Here is a 14307-nt window from a genome sequence, read left to right as displayed (position 1 = left end):
GTGGCACTGGGACTGTTTTTCTCCTCTCCTTTCAGAAGCATTAAAACGTCTACATCTACACTGACATTTTTTAAATAAATCATTAACAGTATTATATATAAAAAAAGTTCAGATTCACTCCATCTTTCCTTCCCTTGACATCCCCACTCGTCTGAGAATTTGCATGTTGCTGTATACAAACTCATACTTGGCAGCTGCCACTTAAAGAAGAGATTCAAGGTGGCACTTGTGCAAACCAAAACACAACCAACAACTTCACACTCGCTGAGGTGAAACGAAGTGGAGAGGTGCTCACTCCAGTGGAAGTAACTCAGCTGCTTAAAAGGAATTTGATCCTGGAAAATAAATACCAAAACAACTTCATCAACCGTAGCTGCAGGTTCCACTCCTAAATGCTTAGCGGTATGTAGGATAATTATGCAGATCATCACAGCTAAACTCTCCAGAGAAGGTCTTCCTACCCAAAGGATTCATAGTGAATATGGTAAATGAACTGGTTCTGATATGCGCTTTTGCACTCAAAGCGCTTTATGCAGCATGGCTCATTACCTATTCACACACATTCATTTGTAAGCAACTCCAATGAATGCACTGGAAGCAACTCAAGGTCCAGTATCCAGTCTCATGCAGACTGGAGCAGCCAGGGATCGAACCAACAACCTTCCAATTAGAACATGACCTGCTTCCTGTGCCAAAGGAACCATATAATATTGTTTAGTCCAAAGATATGGGCTACTGAAAGAATGTGAAAAGGGATCACCTAATAGACTAAAAAGTAAAAAAGTAAAAGACATGCTCATGGTTTACTCACATGAAAAAGGAATTCATTTTCAGTAACTGCATGGCTAAATAACCTGAGGAGCAGAGAAGGACGGATGCTGTTTTTGGCTGCAGTGAGTCCATTACAAATAATCAGCAATAACAAAGTATGTGAAGAAAACTTTGGATTTAATTTACAACAATTTACAACAATTCCCTGCTGACACACAAAGACAAGCAAAAACACTGGGAGCATAATGCTCGGCCTTGGCTTAGGTGGGGCAATTTAAAAACTAAAATGTTTTGGGGAATCGATGAAGTTCATGGATACTTGAATAATACAGTCCCTGCACACCTGCGGGGCAGCTACACACCTCTTCTCTGGACTGTGGATATGACCACACAGCACTTGGCTGACATCTTCTTTTTAATTAGCCAAAAAAACAAAATACAACTGAAAACACATGCAGGCCATTTAAACCTCCACTCAAAGCCCAGAGCTTTATAAACCATCACCTGCACACCAATCACATAACCCCCTATAGAGCCGACCCAATCAACCAGCCCATAGCCCTGCAGATGAGCAATAGCTATCTCCATTTCCAGTAAGCCAAGCAGAGGTGGGGTTGGGGGGGGGGCTTGCTGTCAGCGCAGATCAGGCAGCCAACACTGTGTCAGCTAACATGGTCATTGTTGCATTTCAGCTCAACACAAAGCCAGGATTTAGATACAGGGAAGGCCGGGGATCCTGAATCAAGGGCAGGGCCAGACAATAGCGGGATGAAGCCTGAGAGAGAAAGTGGAAGGTATCTGTAGGTATTTTACTTTGTAGTAACACATTTTTTTCACCTGGTCTGAAGGATTACATAGTCCTATGTCAGAAATATCACATTTTAAAACACATATTTTTCCTAATTTCAGCAGAAGCTCTTCATAAAACAGCAACGAACTGCTGATATGATTTTATGTTATTTGGACTCAACTCAACTTGGGATCAGATAGAGGAGAGCAAACACGGGAGTGAGGAGCGGTGCTTCTAGAGAGTAGGACGGGGGGTGGAGGAGGCCCCACCAGAACCACAGTTATGCCCTCGTCAGCGCTTAAATGGGCCAGGAAACTGGAGCAGGCAGTGTGTTGGTATGTGTGTGTGTGCGTGTCAGTGTGTGTCAGTGTGTGTCACGGTAAAAACATCGTCTAACAGCCTGTCTGCATGCACGGGGGTGGGGGTGGGGTGCTGGGCGATATCATAGCTACCACTTCTCAGAGGTTATTACTTTTTAATTTACGTCTGCTGCGGCTGCTGAAAATACCAGTTTCTGATTGGCTGGAAGTCATCCATGCACATTATACATCTTATTGCCTTAAATACAGTTCTGTTTAGCAGTTCAACTGCCATTAGAGCACAATTTAAAGCATAAAAACATGATATAGCTTAAAATTTAAGTGACACCTTAAAAAACATTAACATATCAATACAAGTGAAAACTATTCTCAACACGATAAATATAACCCAACCTGACACCTTCAGAGTGAAGAAGCAGTCTGACAACAAGAAAATTTATTTTAGATACATTTTGCAGGATTTTCAGACAGATGTAGCTGTATGTGTTAGAAGATTGTTATTGTCCATTTCTATTTATATCTGCCACTATGTCTCTCTCATGGTATGTCCCATGGACAGCAGCACAAAGACCCCCACACAGAACAAAACAGGCATCAGTGGCAACAGATATGACACTGATTAAGTCAGATACAGCATGAAAAGAGGAGCTGCGGTGGAAGTCAGTTCCAAAGTGGCTTGCATATACAGAGCAAACGTGTGCTCAATGCGATACTCAGCTGGATGAGAAGAAGGGTATCGTCTCAGTCCGCCTGGACTAACGTCATGCTGGATTATATGTCTTGGAAACACACAGAGGAAGCAGATTGTTGCTGTTCTCTCTCTCCTACATGTACACACTTCATCAGCACGAGCAGATAAACTAAACAGCAACTGAAAAATTTTATCAGTGACAAAATGCTCACTTCCTTCCCTCAGCTTCACCTTAACCTGTGACCTGATGACCGTTCACTGCACTGACCTGACCTGAGGGTATTAATAGAGATGGGTGTGAAGGATTCAGCAGCCTTTGAATTGCATTTTGACACAGATTTATTGTTGGATGTTTTTATGAAATTTTATGAATAGGTGGAACTGCCCAAAAAAAAAGGAAAAAAAGAAATAAATGTGTTTTTGTTGGAATGTTCATCTTCTGTGTTTACAGCTAAAACGAAAACTTGGTTGGGGCTGTTGAATGCACAAAGTATAAGCGGTAGTGGGTACTTCATAGCCTAAAATTAATGTAATCATTTACAACTTTTATCATATGAAAATTGATAAACGCAAGTAGTGTAATGTCACTGTTGACAGTGACATTACACAAACAAAATGGCAACTACATGACAAAAGAAAACTTGTCAAGTGACACAAAAATCTCAAACAACTGTTAGACTTCATTCATCAAATGCTTACATCACTGTGATCTTGGTACATATGAATGTATCAGGTTAAAGATATTGTTATTCTATTATTAGTTTCTTCTTCTGCTTATCTTCCCTCCTAGTGGTCAACATTACTTACAGTAAATGCTATATCAAGTGAATTCTATATATGCGACTCCTTTGTGCCTTTTATTAATTTGTTCTTATGTAAAAGAAAAAATACATCTGACAAAAATTTTGATTCCAATTAGGATAATTTTGCAAGTAAAGCTAAATCTGCTGATTGTGAAGATCCAAAAATGTAAAACAGTCTTGCAAGTCTAAGAAAGTATGTAAGTAATTTGAACTGTTTGTAACAAGGCTGATTCTGAGGTTGTGAGTCGTTAACAGACATGAAAACAGTGTTCTGATAATGTTGCATTACTGGAATATTCACTTCATAGATATAATGAGTAAAAATTAACTTTTTCAGTGCAGAATTGATAATGTGCAGAATACATTGTCAATGAAACTGAGTTACATGTAAGAGGATACATTTTGACTTGCTGCCTGGCAGACCTACTAACAGCCAATAAGTCACTATCAGCTCATCAAGCTTACAGGGATTTACAATGGGCAACAACATTTTGTGACCAAGCTTTGGCCACAGTATCAGCAAATACTGAACAAGAAAAAAGACCAAATCACCATGCAGCCCACATCTTACGACTAAAAATCCACGAAGACCCGTTCCTGTTTCAAACAACATGCAGCAGAGGTTTATAAGTTGAAATCAACCCTTAATATTTTTAAAATTTAAGCCAAGGCACAATATTTGCATTAATCTCAAACCAGTTCTGATGAACTTTAGGTCCAAGATAAGACGAACTAAATTCATCCCAAAAGTGGGAAAATTTTTTTATAAACAAAGACATTAAAAAAGTAGAAAAGTAAAAGGAGGAGGATGTCTCTACCTACCAATTACCTACAGTAGGTAACCGGTGTTAGTCCATGGTTATGAGCCTCAATTTCATGATCATAATGTACTCCAGATATTTCTTTAAGCTAAAGTGAATGAAGTGGACAATTCTTTTTCCAAATGTAACTTTTTTATTTTAACCTACTCACAGCTGGAGATGGTTCTAAAGCTTAACAGCTACAGTAGAGAATCATTCCTTTGATTCTGGTGATGAGCAAATGTAATTTAGTATAAAATACATTTTTTGCATCAAATACAAAGTTTGCAACATATTTCCAGGGAGCTTGTAAAGCAGTAAAGCAACACATAACTGATTCATCCTGACCTGCATCGGAGGAAGGTGTCCAGGTGACTCTGAATATTCCACGCAGACACTCACACATGGTCCACAGTGGGAATCCGAAGGAGGAAACACACCGGTGGAGCAGCCCACGCGCAGGCTGCGGGATTGGGAGAGCTGGGAGGCAGAGTTGGGGGAGGCAGGTGGATGTTGGAGCTGATCCAGGGGTCGGTTTGACTGTTTGGGCCCGAGGGAGACTGAGCTACACGCTTGGCATCGATCACAAACAGAAAGAGAGCAAGTGAGAGAGGGTGGAGAGGTCTGAGGGCTGGGAGATGGATGGATGGATGGATGGGTGGATAGATGGATGGATGAATCTATGGATGGATGGTAAATGGATAGATAGTAGATGGTGAATAGAGCTACAGGAGTATAGAGGGGCCATCTTAGCGTGTGTACTTATAAACGTAACGATGGCTAAAATTTCTTTTTCTTCTGCAAACCACTGCAAAGATGGGAAATAGATGTTGAATATCCACATATGTTTGAGTGTGTGTGTGTGTGTGTTTGTGAAGTAAGAGTGACACCACTGAGATAAGACAGAATAGGGCTGTATTAGCACTAGTGGACAGTCAGCAGTTTGCTTCGACCCATCATAAAGCCCTGCTCCATTGTTTGTGGTGCTGGAGGCTTTAGTTGTGGCCCAGCAGGGCCTTGTTACTGGGCTTAGAGGGGCTGGACACTGGATACCAGTCAGACACAACGACACACAGTCAGTCGGACAACATGACCTCTGCTTATAGCAGTTCATTACGGAGTGGTCAGGAAACTCACTTAAAAGCTAAAGGTAGTTATTGCATACTGCACATATATATAAGCGGGTGATGGGTTTATTTCTTAACTTTGTAATAGCACTCTTTTGTATATGTATGTACCAATACTAGCTTTATTTTCTTAAGAGGACAGATAAATAGAAGGTAACTGGGAAGATGTCCTCAGAATGTCTTGTAATGAGAAATGATACACAGGACACAGGAGACGATTATAAAATCCAAATCTTAAATCCAAAGTTCATGGTGGTCGGGTGGCAAACTAACCAGCTGATGGACAGAGAACAAAACAGGCAGAAGGTTATTTATGCAGAGAACACAATGAAGCAAAAATAAACAAAAAAGTATGGCCCAAAAAACATGGAAACTCAAGAAACTGCTGAAATCCTCGACATCTGGTTGTAACAAGCCAATCTGGTCAGTGACAGGGAAACACAGAGGAGAGAATGTTTACTGGGGAGAGGGATTAACTGATTGGGAGCAGGTGGTGCAGAAGGAGGGAACACTACCATAGCAAGGAAGGGAAATTGAAAGCAGTATGAAATAAAACAGGAACATTATTAACATAAAAACCATTGCATATATGTGTAACTACTCATATTGATGCTTAAGGTGACACAAAGAGAATTGTAGAGGAGTGAATGTGTTTAGATTAGAGATAAAAACTCACAAAGAAAATGAGTTAGATTGACTTATAGATAATTATAAACTACTTTTGATACTAACATAATGTGTTCCCGCTCATTCTTTAGTAAACTGTTATTATCAGAAATCAATATTTCCTAGTACAACCAGCTACAGACAAGAGTTAGTGGGATTTGGGAGGTGGGAAAAGCTACATAGGCGGAGTTTAAATGTGCCATTAAAGCTGAAAAGTGGATGATAAACTTATATTCAAAATGATGACTTACTAGAAGTAAGTCTCTTTACTTGTCAGCTATATCGAAACACATCCGATGGCTTATAGTTACAGTTATTTTGAAGCATTATCTTTCACTTCAAAGTTCAACTACACATAAAAATGCCATGCACAGAATATTCAGTCAAATCTGATACAGATTGCCAAAAAGTTTGCTGACTTTGCAAGGTTTTAAAAGCTTCCCCTCTGATAGTTCCCCCATTTACTTTCTATCCAAAATTTTCTCATAAATGTTAATTCAGAATTGAGTGCCCTGTCTCTCTCTCTTATAATGTCCCTGGTGCTTCCCAGGACCAAAGATACCAAAGTGTGCCCTGCACCGGTCCAACATAGTCTCTCACTGTAATCTGGAACACAACACTGCAAACTATCCAGTTTAACCTGCACTTAGAGTCTAGTATAAACTCTGAATAACATGAATTATCATTATTTAATTTCCTTAAAAAATAGATAAAGAAACATCCAGATGACTTCAGCAACACATCATGTACAGCTCTAACACCTTATTAGTGAATCTAAAATGAATTAGAACATTCACTGAAAGTGCCAGAATGCCATTCCGGCCCACTTTAACCTCTGGCTATGGACTGCAAGTTATTAGGAAAGCACTAATGAACAACTGTTAAGCTATTAAGCTGCTCCTTCCTCACTCACTCTTTAGTAATATTAATCAATTTTGTGTCTCCTATTAAGAAAGTGCAAGCATCCTTTTTTCTTTTCTGACTGAAAGTGAGAGCAGCATCGTCTCCTTCCACAGAGACCATCTCTCACTGAAGCAGTTGTTGATTCAACCTGTGAGACTCGTGATGAAATTCTTGCAAAGAACAAGAAGCTATGCTTTTGTCTGTAGTGGCTCCTCATCTGTGGAGCCTGTTAGTCCAAACATTGTTTCTAGGCCAAGTCATTACCTCTCTCCACCGTCTCTCCTGTCTCCTGCTTATTGTACAGTCCTGCCCGGCCTCTGACTAATCAGGGGAAGATCATTACTCAGTCTGAGCCTTCTCCAGCTCCCTGGCTGCAGCACTGCAGGCTCCTGCTGCTTGAGGGTATTTCATATTGATGATGTATCGTGAGCTCAAGAAGAGAAGCTATGTTTCTTCTTCATCTCAACTTCAGACTTAAGTGATCTACAATCTATCCATATGTGTGATTTTAAAGTTTGGTCTAAGTCAGGTTTTCTTGCATATACTGTGCTGGCTGCACGACACACTTTATTGCTTTTTATATGTACCACTGGCACGAGTGTGTGCTGCACAACTGTCAAGTACAACGAAGAATACTGTCTGAACTTATCTAGTACGAGCTCCCCCCAACCCAATTTGAAAATCACTCCTTCAACAAGAAACCAGCCCCTATTCTCCTGCTGTGGATTGATTGAGCTGCTTGAGAACATTTCTTGAATCTAAACCAGAACTCCTTTGTAGAATCCACTGAAATGATTGAAGCTCTATTTTTTCTCAGGTTTTTACCAGTATTGATCCCATAATTATCATGCATACTTTTGGCGGAGGTCATCACAGCTTTGACCATCTGAGTGTTCTGTGTCTCCTCCCAGTTTCACTTACATGTGAGGTAAATGTGTCAACCACTACACCAAGGAGATACTTAAATACTAAGGACAACGGTGGCAGAAATAAAAGGACAAATGTACCAAATTTGATCCCCATCCCAGTTTGGACAAAGAGAAAGACACCTGAGCTACTCTATGTTTTTTATAATACATTTTTCAAATGCACCCCCCTCAGTCACTTTACCGTACAAAGTCTAATTTTATTCACTACTTTAAACAATTTTTTGGTTGAGTGCATCTTTTTGAAAGGTGGTCGACTGCAATTTAAGAAAATTGTGATTTCTGCCTCGCAGAGAGTATGCAATGCTTCGTCAGCTTTCAGGGTGATAAATGCAGTTTCCGTACTCATTAGAAACAACGTTTGTCTGCCACATGCCTCGGTTAATCCCTACAAAGTGCAGAGCAGTCGAGAGCTGAGTCATCGAGGATGGAGTAGTGTGCACACACACTTTGACTTCACACAAAGCTGAGAATCCTGTGGGTTTAACCGAAAGCGACTCAGAAGGATCACACAGGTTTTCTCCTCCCGATGCCTACTCACAGCTCAGCTCTTTAATCTTAAGAATTCCACCGACAGCACTCCTTTGCTTTCCCACCATTCAGACAGAGGAATCATTTGTTTTGAGCCATGAATCCTTATTGTCTGCTGCTGTCAGAAGAGGAATAACAACACAAAGAAACCAGAGCACTGTTATTTAGTTCAGTCCAATTCAGTTTTATGCGCACAGTGTCTATTCACAAAGAAATTGCCTCAAGGTTGTTGATATTGTAAGGACACAAAGCGAAAGGTCCAACAATTTATGAACCAAACTGGGTGTTTGTGGTTGTTTTTCTGACATATCTTATAGAATGTGCTCCAATAATAATGCTACCATACTATTTAGCATACCAGAATGCATAAAATGCCGATTATGTATTCTGTCACATGCCAGAAATACAATTACTGCATCCAGTTGCATTTTGCAGGTATATAAGTCTGCATGATTCTCTGGCATTTGTGACTCCAAATGCTCCTGTATCAGCCACAAACACAGCCAGAAGGTCAAAGTGGGGTATTTCCTGTTATTGCCCTCTGCAGCGCCTGCAGTGGTGCTGCAAGAGTCTTTAAGTGTTTACTTAACTGATTGCTGTTAACACCTGATAAGGTATGGAAAAAGGCAAGCTTGTGTTAACCTGGGAAGGCTGGCACTTTTTGCCACTCATGATGCTCTTCCGGCTCTTTTTTTCTTTATATAAGTCCTCTTGGTTTTAACTTAAGATAGCTAGAAATTGAAATTAAGCTTCTTCTCACAAAGAGAGTGTTCCTGGTTTGAATCCACCTGATAGCTGGGTTGCATGTCCTACCTGAACCTGTATGGGTTCTCTCCATGTACTCCAGCTTCCACCCACATACCAAAGGCTAATTTGGGATTCTAAATTGGGTATATGAATGTGTATTATTGTCCTCTATGTGTTGGCTCTTGAATAGACTGGAAACCTGTCTAGGGTGTACCTGCCTGGCATAGGCTCCAGCATCCCGTCACACTAAATTATATAAAGTAGAAGAAAATGATGAAAGGATGGAACGATGGCTGAATGAATGGCTAAGAAAATGCAGAAGAGCGCTGAAAGGAATATGTATATGAATGTGTAAAAAAAAAAAATCAAAGACTGTATCTCACCCCAACCGGTCGCAGCAGATGGCCCCGCCCCTCCCTGAGCCTGGTTCTGCTGGAGGTTTCTTCCTGTTAAAAGGGAGTTTTTCCTTCCCACTGTCGCCAAAGTGCTTGCTCATAGGGGGTCATATGATTGTTGGGTGTTCTCTGTATGTATTATTGTAGCGCCTACCTTACAATATAAAGTGCCTTGATGTGACTGTTGTTATGATTTGGCGCTGTATAAATACAATTGAATCGAAAATTGAATTGAATATAGAATAGATGGAGGAGTAAAACATGGACAGGTTGCCAGTCTATCACAGGGCTAACACAGTGACATAACATCCACTCCCACACTCATGACCAACTTATAATTATCAGTTATTCTCACATGTAAGTCTTTAGACTGTGTAAAAAAGATGGGGAACTGGAGGAAACACACGGGCGGATAAAGAAGATGTAAATATCAGCTGTGAGGTGACCACAAGAAAATTCCTGGAAAGACTGACACAGGCTGAACCAGAAGTGACTACATGTAAAGGCAGGTTAATGCTAAAAATGACCAAAAGGTGCCTTCCTATCATGTCAATGTCTTTGAATTTAAACAGGTTTGTTTTTGATCTAAACAACATTATCCTAACACTTACGATGTAAGACGATAGCATTATCCTCAAAGCAAAATCCTGTACATACAGTTTCATAGAACTGCTAGATGGTAGCATCATTTGTCCTTTTCCCCCCTCATCCTCGCTTTTTTCTCATTGCTGTCCATCTATCCTTCACATTTGTTCTGTCAGAGTGGAAAAAGATTTAAAATGGAAAGTTGCTGGGTAATTGTGGAGGTAATTGATTCTAAATTAGCTAAACTAATTAAAATTTGACATTGAAATCCATCTGGTTGTCATCTTTAACTTTTACTTAAGTAAAAAAGATTTTATTTTACACTGAGCTATTGCCAGCATCACCATGTGGGAACTGTGACAGATTTTCTGAAGAGGCGTTCTTCAAGAAGCCCATCTTGCAAAACATGTTTTGGCAATCCATTTTAGTGCTTCAGCAAAGTATCCTGTACGAGTTAAAGACCTTTAATGAATCACACAAGAGACGCACTGAAACGGCTTGGCGTCAGCTTTCCAGACCCATTAATGACCAACTGAATTAGTCCAATCACACTGAAGAGATTTGAGAAATGATCTAAATCACTTGATTGCATTCAAAGGCATGCAGGGATGAGGAGAAGGGACTATTCAGATACTCAGAAAGATAGTTTTCCTCTCCCAGTCCTGCTGTGAAACCTGACCGGCTGAAAATGAGACACAGAGATAGTAAAAGTACTTAGTTAGAGCCACTGGATTCATTTCTGCAATGATTCAGTAATGTTAGAATTGTGCAGCTGATACGCTACTGGATGAAAATTCGTTGGTCGTTGCTCCACCTCCACTGTATAGTCAGTGGTTATCGTTTAAGGTTACAAGTTTTCGGGGGGCCAACATTTTGACTGTTATTAGTGCATCACCCGGGTATTCGTAGTGCAGTTCTTGTAGCTGTACTTGTTGGTTTGAACATACTGAAACCTCAAAATAGCACATTTAAGTACAAAAGTACAAGATTTTAGATATGGTATAAGACTTAATGGTGTTCACCTGCCAGTGTGAGTCTGGGCTTAGCCTTTAATCATAATGATAGCTCCAGAGTTGGGCCTGCACTCCTGGCACGCAGAGTGCAATTTCCACATCCCATGAAAGGATTTCTATACATTTACTTGTGTTAGCAAGTACTAGTGGTGATTTTTCCAGTCCATTTTATCAATAAACATGAAAGCTAAATAAAGACACAAATGTTCACTATGTCATGTAAATTAACATAAATTGGGCGGCTATGTTGTGATTTTGAAACTAATAAGATATAAGAGAATATATGAGATATAGGAGAAAGTGTTATTTTGAACCAAAGACTTTGGCTGATGTTATCTTGCTGTTGCTCATACTCAGTTCTTTTTGTTACCTTGGAGCCTTAGAAAATATGATTTTCCCAGTTGGACGTTGACATGATTGTTAATTGGAAGTAGAAAACAAGTAATTAGTCACTCTGACATGACATGCATGCAGCATATCCTCCAAGACGGGTGAATGAAGGCTAGAACAAAGAAAGGAGTCAGACTCTTTCAAACGTCTGACTCCTCTTCAAATGACAATCTTCTTCTAAGTGAGTACCATGTGAGCCTCTGACCCTTCAACCTACTCAGACTGTTTCCACTCACAGCGAGAGAGGGACAGGTGGCAGATTGTGGAAATTTCTCCCTGCACTTTCTTGCTCTAGTTAAGGTATTGACAACACCAGAAAATACAGCCACGCCTGTTGCTCACAGTCCCACATGCTGGTTTTGCTGTTCCCTCTTCCCATTTGCGTGTTGCCTTATTTGAAGCCTATTCAATCAGAGGCGCACATCCTATAAAATAAACCAGTACGGTTACTGATCGTCCTCTAGAATCCCTTCTCCAGTTTAGACACGCCTGCTTACACTTTCACTGCAGCAGTACCCCACTGCCATCATTTTTCCTCTATAACCCGAGGTAGGGGGACCTGCAGACCTTTGCAGTTAATTCAGAAAGCTGCTACGTGCCTGGTATCCAGCCATCTAAAGTTTTCCCACACCACTCCTCCTCTCCGATGCTCTCGCTTTGTATAGGCAGAAGGCATTTACTCACAAATGCACGCCATTTATTCTCCTCTCACACTGTATTTGCTTCTGCAATTGCTCCTGTGGTTAGTTCACAATGCCTATAAATTACACACATTTAGTTTTAATGATTTAATCAGCTTTAATCACACTTATCTCCACGGGAATTAACAATGACTTCAGCATTCAAACATCACAATAAAGCTTTTCGAGGAAGTAATTAAAAATCTCTGCCTCTATCTCACCCTGCCCTGCACCCTCCTCAGTCACAACAACCATCTGCATGTCTTCTTCACTACATCAGTGAGTCTCTTCTGTGATCTTCCTCTTTTCCTCTCACCCGAAAGCTCCACCTTCAACATCCTTTGCCCAGTATATCCACTATTCCTCGTCTGCACATGTCCAAACCATCTCAGCCGTGTCTCTCTGACTTTGTATCCCGGTGCTCAGTCTGAGTTGCCCCTCTGATGTTTTCATTTCTAATCTTGTCCATTCTGGTAACTCCAAATGATAATCTGAGCATCTCCAACTCTACTTTGCCCTGAGACTCATCTCCACCCACTATACCCTGTCCACCCTCTCTTCTTCACCTCTGTTGTACTACATCTGTCTCTTTGGATGGTTCATCCAAGTAACCATAAGTAAATCCCAAAAGGTTGATTCTGTTCATCTGGACGTAGCGTTTTGTGGGAGAAACGTTTCATCACTCATCCAAGTGACTTCTTCAGTCTCAGCTGACTGCAGGTTTCCCCAACCTTATAAACAGGACATTTGCATAATGACTGAAACCAGCCCACTGAAGGAACAATGGGCTGGGAGGTTCCTTCATCATGCAAATTCTCATGACCATTGATCAAGGCCCACTGATCAATGGCCATGAGTACCATTCACAGAGAGTTGGGGAATGGCTGCAATCACAGCATTGTAAGATGGCGAAAGATGGACCCTTAGGCCCCCTCCTCGATTCAGAGATGGTCTTTCCCTTTTCACGTAAATGGCCTCCTTGACTCTGCGCTCAAACCAGCGTTCCTCCCTGTCCAGGATGTTACATCCTCATCCTTGAAAGAGTGTCCACTGGCCTGTAGGTGTAAATAAACTGCAGAGTCCTGGCCTGACGAGGTGGCTCTTCTGTGTTGTGCCATCCGCTTCACCAGAGGTTATTTGGTTTCCCGATGTATAAATCCTGGCAATCCTCCTGACTCTTAACAGCGTACACTATATTACTCTGTTTGTGTTGGGGGACCCGATCCTTGGGGTGGACCAATTTTTGGTGCAGCGTGTTTTGGGGTTTAAAAGGGTCTAAAAGCCGTTACGTCCAGATGAACAGAATCAACCTTTGGAGATTTACTTACCTGGATGATTGAGAATGCATCAAGACATCTTCACTACTGTTTCTTGCACCTTCACCCTCCCTCTTGCCTTCCCCTCATTAACACAGTTATTCTGTCTTGCTTCTGCTTTTATGCCTCTTCTCTCCAGTGCATACCTCCACCTCTCCAGGCTGTCTTCACCTTCTCCCCACTCTCCCTACAGATCACAACGTCATCTGCAAACATCATAGCCCACAGAGACTCCTGCCTGAGCTCATCTATCAACCTCCAAACAAGAGGGTGCTCAGAGCTGATCTCTAATGATCCCACTCCCTCTTTGAACTCATCTGTCAGTCCTACCGCACAGCTCACCACTATCTTGATGTCCTCATATATATCCTGCACCAGCCTCACATACTTCTCTGACCGTATACTTGTTCCCTTTATAAAAACCATGGTTACAGATTTTCTCTCCATCTCCTTTTAGCTTCCATTTATTCATTTTTTAAAATAAAATACTGCAGTACAAACCTGGATCACCAAACCTCTAATAATGGATTTTTCTCAGTTTTTAATTTCCCAAAGCAGCTTAGTATCTTCACAGAAAACACTTAGAGCAAGATCAATGTCACCTCAAACAATCTGGGGCATAAATATTTAACGTACAGATGACATCTTCCCACTCAGGAGCAAATACTGTTGTTTAATTGTCATTCTCAAGATAAAAACAAAATGTCACACACACACAATAGTTATTACGTTAGTGTTCCCTGCACGTCCAAACACCTTGGCACTGGAACATCTGCACAAAGAGTAGCAAAAAGAGAAAAATATATAAATCTGTCACAGTGCAGCATAGTAAAAGAGTAATTTGGGTGGTCCT

The sequence above is a fragment of the Oreochromis niloticus genome, linkage group LG14 (genome assembly GCF_001858045.2).
Source record: "Oreochromis niloticus isolate F11D_XX linkage group LG14, O_niloticus_UMD_NMBU, whole genome shotgun sequence".
NCBI classification, from domain to species: domain Eukaryota; kingdom Metazoa; phylum Chordata; class Actinopteri; order Cichliformes; family Cichlidae; genus Oreochromis; species Oreochromis niloticus.
The sequence above is the reverse complement of the archived record's forward strand: the minus strand, read 5'-3'. Positions refer to the sequence as shown.